The following is a 7361-nucleotide window of genomic DNA, read 5'->3' as shown; positions in this document are numbered from 1 at the left end:
TGTGGCAGTGGGCCCCGCCTACTTTCTATGCCTTGTTTTTTTTTTTTTTGTCATTCCCAATGCATTAGTGCTATTAGTGGTGTATTTTTTACTGGTCTAAATCATTGTTGGCATAAATAACAAGATCATTTGAATCCCAGGATATGGGTCTACCAAAAAGATCTAGGTGTCGAAGAGAAACAAGGTTTAATGCTGTCTGGCAAAGTCACTAGCTTGGGACACCCATAAACATCAATTTCTCCAAGGCAGTGAGGTGTCCCAAACTCTCAGATAAAGAACTCAAATTACTGCAGTGTTCAATCGTCAGACGTTGGAGAGACTTTAGGCTTCGTAGCCCATGATCTGGCAAAGACACAATCTCATGACAACGCCAGATTCTCAATGACTTCAAAGAGACGAGGCTTTCCAAGTTTGTAGGTAGCACTTTAAGTTGGCTAAACCTTTTAATTTCTAGAGATTGAAGAACAGTTAGGTTTTGCAACATCTCTTCTGGAAAAGAAATCATGTCCCCGCCATGAACTGAAAGGGTAGTGAGATTATTAAGATTTGAGATTGAACTTAGTACCATGCTGCTGGAACTCGAGACATTCAAGAGTTTTGGTGATGAAAGATGCGGCAAGGTCAATTTTGGGCGATTGTGAATGTTTATCTGGTGAAGACAATGGAGTAGCTCTCTTCCTTCCTCCCTTGACAACCCTACCAAATTCGGCAACTCATAAATGAAGAGCACTTCCAAAGACGGAAATCCTTTAACTGGGCCTCTGCCAGGGAAGTAATTGTCAATGTACTCCAAATAATCCATTTCGGAAATCTCAAGCCATCGCAGGGAAGGCAACTGTCCAAAAGCTGGAAGTTCTAAACAGTTTCTGCAGCAACATAGCACAATAAAAACTAATGTTTTTAAGAATTGAATCCCTCATCCAAAGTGGGGAGTGGGCACCTCTGTAATTGTCTATAAACAACTCTTCAACATTTGGGTGAGGTCCAGGGATTCAAGTAGTTGTTCAACATTTGCTTGTGACTCTGATTCACTGTTATATCCCCATGATAACTTCAAGATTCGGAGGTTCTGTTTTCCGACCAAATTGGCTTCTTTGGCATCCATTGAGTTCTCCTCCAAGATCTAAGCATTGCAATTCAACTACCTGATGACCTCTACTCTTACCCACGACAAATAAACTTAATGTCCTCAGGAGAGTTAAATGCCCAAGCTTTGGAGGCATGTCCTGTATTTTGCTACAATGTTTCAAATAAAGAAAAAGGAAAAACACAACTAGAGTAAGTGTTTGGTTGTCTATATTGTAGAAGAATTTTCTGTACGGATTCAACTCTATATAATGCTTTAGGAAAGACACCTACGTGCACATAGTCAGCAACCAGTGTAACATGATGAATTCTTTGCGCTGATATATTCATTGAGCTTTTAGCCTCCATCATATGACATTCATCTTCCATAACGGATTGGGCAAGATCGTGCATAAGATCATGAATTTTGAAAATAATGTTGCCAGAAGGATCTTTGTCCACATCCTGGAAAAAAGATCTCCAATATAACTCATTCCATATGCCATTACCAATATCTTCTAACTTTGATTTCCCACTGGATGAAATAAAGCCATTAGCCATCCAAAGATGAATAAGTTTTTTCTTTTCAATTTTAGAACCTTTTAGAAAAATGGCACAGTAAGCAAAACACTGTCTCAATTCCAATGGAAGGTTATAGTAACTTAATCTTAAGAGAGGCAAGATGGAATTTTTGTCTTGGGGTAAGTTCCAAATTTCATTTTCTTGAACAGAATGCCATTCTGTTTCCTCACTTTTGAAGCGCATTAGCCCTCCAAGGGCCTTCGCAGCTAAAGGCACACCCCCACACTTCTTCACTATCTCCTTCCCAACGGCCACAAGGTTTGGATGCTCTTCATTCCCGTGTCCAAATGCCTGTTGTTTGAACAACAACCAGTAATCTTCTTCAGATAAAAATGACAAGTGATGTGCTGGAACAGTTCCCATGATTGATGCTACCTTTGCAACATGAGTAGTAATGATAATGGAAGCACCTTTTGATCCACATGCTAGTAAATACTTTAGCCCATCCCAGTTGTCTTGATCTTCGTCCCACACATCATCTAATACAAGCAAATATCTTTTCCCATTTAGCATCTCTCCAAGCTTTTTCTGCGAAGAATCCAGGTTTGAGGCTTCACAGGTTCTCTTAGATACGGATTCGATTATTGCTTTTATCACCCTTTTCACATCAAAATCCTGAGAAACATAAACCCAAATTTTAGGCTCAAAGTGGCACTCTACCCTCTCATTGTTGAAGACCATTTGGGCAAGCGTGGTCTTTCCTAGGCCCCCCATGCCAATTATAGGATAGACAGAAACATTCTGGCAATCACATATATTCTCAACCAACATTTTGACAATTTTTTCTTTATCTTCTTCTCTTCCATACAGTTGTGGTTGAATGAGAGCAGAGCTGGTTTCACGTCTTTCTGCCAATTTTACTCGCTTCTACACAACCACCTCACATAAATGAAACTTCATCTGCTCTTCAGCAATTGCATTTAAGTTCCCTATGGTATCTTTCATCCTATTCCCTATCTTGTGATGGAACAGAATGTTCTCAACAGGATAAGTCAATAAGGAAGTGCTTATTACCTTCTTTAGAGAACTAGAACTCGGCCTTTTTGATTCGTATTGGAGGGCTTCGGTTGTGCAGTCATCCAAGATGTCTTCTACTTCATAGGCTGCATCATTGAGTTTTCTCAACCAATTTTGTATGGCTTTGTCTTGGAATTGTTTTTGTTCTGCATCTTCCAGGACAGCCCGGATGGTCGTGAGAGTGCGTGAAAGCTTTTTCATCTCCTTGTCAACACCCCAAAGCAAGCCCCCCTCCTTTTGGATCAAGGAGTTGAGATTCTGAAGCACAAATGGTAGAAACGATGCAGCCATGTTGACTTGCTATCTGGATTCAATTCAATGAAAGCTCTCAAAATTGCAAATAATGTTTTGCCAAACTAAATGACCCAAGTTGAGATGTATATCAGAATAAAGGTTTCATAACAATTGTGCAAAGACAAATGAGGGAAGACTTGGAAAATGTGGGAAGACTTTGGAAAATGACTCATTACCTTCTGATGAATTAAAATAGTTGGTTAGTGTGTGCACTCTCTAACACCATGTCTAATCTTTCACTAATTTTTTCATTTAATTTGATTTTAAATTTAAATAAAATATTTAATTTGATACAATGAAAGTCTTTTTCAAAGTTTCCATCTTATTCCAAATTTTCTTTTTTTGCCAAATTTGATGATTTTTTTTTTTAATCTCCAAAGCTTTATCTTTTTAAATTTTTATTAAATTTAAATTTGATGAAAGATTGGATAGTTCTCAATTCAATTTTTTTTTAAAATAAAATGATTTGCGATGAACATTAAATGAAAAGATTAGATAATTTTTGTGTACTTTTTTATTAAATTTAAATTTAATGAAAGAAAATATGAATGATTGAAGGTGCACGTACACCCAAATTGATAGCCATTAGATCTTTTCAAAATAATCTAAACTTTTGAATAATTTACAAGTCTCCCTAGATTTCTGTGATATTCCATTACTCCACGATGCTCTCCTCTCTCGGCAAAGCCTTCCCTTTCACCCCTTCTATTCACCATCACCACAATCCTTTCCCTCCCTCCCTCCCTCTCTATATTTCTCCCTCCTTCAATCCCTCAAAGACCTCTACAAAATCTGATGTTTTATACTAGTACGTGACTCATACGAGAGTGAAAAATGGTTGAGAGTACAAAGTTTATTGATTTATTCCATCATTTTGGTGGATTAATTTTAAAACAGTCATTCCTTGATTTATTAAATTGCTTATGTTTTAAAATATTAGATGAAATGAATCAAAGATTTTGAGCAATCAACTCCCAGTTAAGTGTTAGCTGTAAATTATGTTTCTATGTGATTTCTAGCTATAGATTTTGCTTTCTAGCTTCAATAGACGTTTTCACTATTAAATGTTGAGAACTTAAACCTACAGTTCTGCAAACCATGGATTTGATAGATATTAGTATATTGGTTAAGATGAATGTTAGAGGCTCACAATTTAAAACCCACAATGACACAATAAGAGAGTTAGACTTTACTAGTTAAGTTTGTGACAAATAAAAATTAACACGTATCATGGATAAATCAGGAGAGACTTTGTGGTTTCACTACAACAAAACTGACTTTTTACGGCACCACATCAACGGCATACAATAAATGCACGCCATAATTTCTCACTTTTACAACTTGTTTTTTTTGCACGTCGTAAATACTTTTCTAACCACGGCATGTCTATTGCGTAGGCCGTGAATGGTAATAACGATGATTTTTTTACGGCTTGCAATGCACGCCGTAAATAATAAAAAATTTTACGACGTGCATATGGCATGCCGTTAATACATTAATTATATACGACGCACACACGCTAGTCGTGAAAAGTGAATACTTTTCACGGCGCACACCATGCCCACCGTTAAAAGTATTACACTTTTTACGACGCACACATCGCCTGTCGTTAAAAATATTGCCTTTTCATGATGCATAATGCATGTCGTGAATTGTATAATAAAAATAAATAAATAAAAGAAAGAAGCGCTAAAATAAAATTTTGGGCGCCAATATTTTTTCCCCAAAATAACTATTTTGATGGAACATCACAAGTGTTTCAATCTCTCTCTCTATCGGATGATAATGAAGGCCAAATCAATTGCTAGGCTGATCATCTCATCTCTTCTCTTCTCTTCAGTTGCTGGGGTTACTGAACCAATCGACTACTAGGTTTGCTTCTTCTTCTCTCTCTCTCTCTCTCTCTCTCTCTCTCTCTTCTGAATCTTTGAAACTATTTTCTGAATCTTTGAAGCTATCTAATATCTATCTATGTTTTTCTCACATAGCCCTAAAGTTGTTCAATATCAATCGATTTAGGGTACACCAAAGTTGCGACTCTTATTTTTGAATAGAGCTTCGGTTCTTCTTCTTCTTCTTCAACATAGCTTCGACTTGCAGCCCTAACAGGTTAGTTTCGACGTTTCTTCTTCTTCTTCTCTATTTTTTGATCCTTCTATGTTCTTCGATTCTTCTTTTCAGGTTTGAAACTTGAAGTTTTTATCCGAGTATTATCGCATTTTGGCCTTAAAACCCAAAATCAATTGCGATTTATATACTGGTAATTTGAAAATACTGCTACAAAGTTTAGTTTTCATTATTTATTTATTATTATTGTCATTATTGAGTTCAAGCATGTGTTGTTGATAGATTTCACTTATCTTTCTGCATTTTTCTAGTTTTATTTTTTTTAATCTAACATTGTGATATGAATTACTTTTGATAAATTTGGTCAGATCTGTTAAGTTGACCCCAGTCTTCATGAGGAAGATGGCTCAGAAGAATGCCCTTGTTCAGAAATTGCCTAGTGTTGAAATTCTAGGTTGCACAACCGTGATTTGTTCTCAGCTTCACTCTTCATCTCAATTGATGAAATGTAAGGAAGCTAGTTACAAGGGTTTTGATTTTTCTAACTTTTCTTTTTCAATTTTGTGGCTGAGAATCTGTAATCTAATGATGAATTACGTGTTAATGGGAGCTACTTACAAGGGTTTTGATTTTGGTGGATAATTTGTAAATCTAATGATGAATTTTGTGTTCACAGAGTACAAGCCCTGAAGGCCTTGGAGTGGAGATGGAGCTGTTTTGTTCAGGGTTTGTTCTCACCAGGGCCTTTATGCTAGGAGTGGACAAATCTCGGGTCGGACCAGGCTAGCATTGAATAGTAAAAGAATATGTGTTATCCCAAGTCCAGCCCGGCGTAACATCGAACCTAATCTAGTCATGCCAAGCTCAACCTTAAAATTTAAATTTCAAGCGCGCCCACTTAACGTAATAAATATGAACTATTTTTATTTATTTATTTTCATCTTGAGTCAATATTAAATTATTTAAATTCTTTTATTTATTATTTAAATTTAGAATGTTAACAAAATTCAATAGTAAAATAAATATAATTTTTAACGAATGTTTTAATTTAAGCTCTAGAAAGAAGTGTATAAATATACATATTCTTGTCTTTTATATTTTTTTTCTAGTATATATCGATGTTTATATTTAATATTTATAAATTCAGTCAAAATTAAGTAAGTTTCATAAGATTTAAAAAATTTCTTAAGTTTTGGCTTATATTTTAAGAGCCACTTAAATTTTTAAGTAATATCAATTGTAGTTATCAAACAGACTTAATTGATTATCACTTAATGCATTCAGTTTTAACTGCTGAATTGATAAAGTTGAATTGTTATATTAAAAAATATGTATTGAAAACTGAATGATGAATTGTTATATTAAAAAACTGTTTGATAAAAATTGTGCTGAATTAAAAATAAGTTATTTGATAGGCATAAAATTAAATTTGAAATTTATTGTTTTCAAATTGCATATTTCAAATTTTATACTCCCTCCGTCCCAAAATAATGGTCCCTTTTGGAGAATCCAACTTTTTTTGGTAGTACAATTATTATACTTTTAAAAAGTTGGTTTTCCAAAATTACCCTTTGATAGTACACTTTTTTGAGAATATCAATGTCATAATTGTACTTTTTATATTATTTATAAATTTAAAAGAAGGGTAAAATGGGAAATTTATATTATTTTTGTACTTGATTTTTGAAGAGGGACTAATATTTTGGGACAATGAAAAATGGAATAAGGGACTAATATTATGGGACGGAGGGAGTATTGTGATGGTGGTATTAGTGATAATGGTGATGGTATGATGGTGATGGTGGTGGTAGCGGTAGCTGTAACATTGATGATGGTGGTAGCAATGGTAGTGATAGTAAAATGATGGTCGTGTGGCAACAATGACAATGGTAATGAAGTTGGTGGTGGTAGTGGCGGTAGGATAATGGTGGCGGCGACAACATGGTGGTGGTGGTGGTAGCAGCAGTGGCAATGGCAATAGCATGATGGTGGTAGTGGCAGTGGTAATAATGGTGGCGGTGATGAGTTATATATAATAATATATATTGATACTTATATAGTTGTAGTCATAAATTCAGTCAGCATTAAATAAATTTTATATAATTTTATTTTTCTTAATTTTAATTTTTTTTAAATGACATCAATTGTGCTATATTAAAATTGAAAATGCCAAGGCACTGCCTAAAAGAATTCTCAAAATAGGAGGAAACATGGGATAGTGAGATATCTTTGCAATTAGATTCCATGATCTTTGAAGTTTCGAGGAAACTGCATTGGGTTTCATTTTTCCAAGTTGCATTTGACTTTTGATGCAATGGGGATGCACTTTTTTTTGA

The 7361-nt window shown here is 35.0% G+C and overlaps 1 long non-coding RNA gene and 2 pseudogenes across 2 annotated transcripts; 1 reads left to right on the top strand and 2 right to left on the bottom strand.

Moving 5' to 3' along the window:
- Positions 1-208: 208 nt before the first annotated feature.
- On the bottom strand, positions 209-2418 carry LOC145796034 (putative disease resistance protein RGA1 pseudogene; annotated as a pseudogene).
- Positions 2419-2514: 96 nt separating this feature from the next.
- LOC145796033 (putative disease resistance protein RGA4 pseudogene) lies at positions 2515-2955 on the bottom strand (annotated as a pseudogene).
- A 1737-nt stretch (positions 2956-4692) lies between these two features.
- Positions 4693-7036, top strand: LOC145794734 (uncharacterized). 2 transcript variants are annotated; one of them, XR_014334673.1, is made up of 4 exons: positions 4693-4830; positions 4947-5218; positions 5394-5533; positions 5702-7036. It is a non-coding gene; the product is annotated as an uncharacterized LOC145794734 (long non-coding RNA). The 2 variants fall into 2 exon arrangements; XR_014334674.1 differs by having other exon boundaries at positions 4700-4830; positions 4978-5218.
- Positions 7037-7361: the final 325 nt, after the last annotated feature.

The sequence above is a fragment of the Camellia sinensis genome, chromosome 7 (genome assembly GCF_055761805.1).
Source record: "Camellia sinensis isolate YWXY chromosome 7, ASM5576180v1, whole genome shotgun sequence".
Lineage (NCBI taxonomy): Eukaryota > Viridiplantae > Streptophyta > Magnoliopsida > Ericales > Theaceae > Camellia > Camellia sinensis.
Note: the sequence above shows the minus strand (reverse complement) of the source record. Positions and strands in the feature narration are given on the sequence as shown.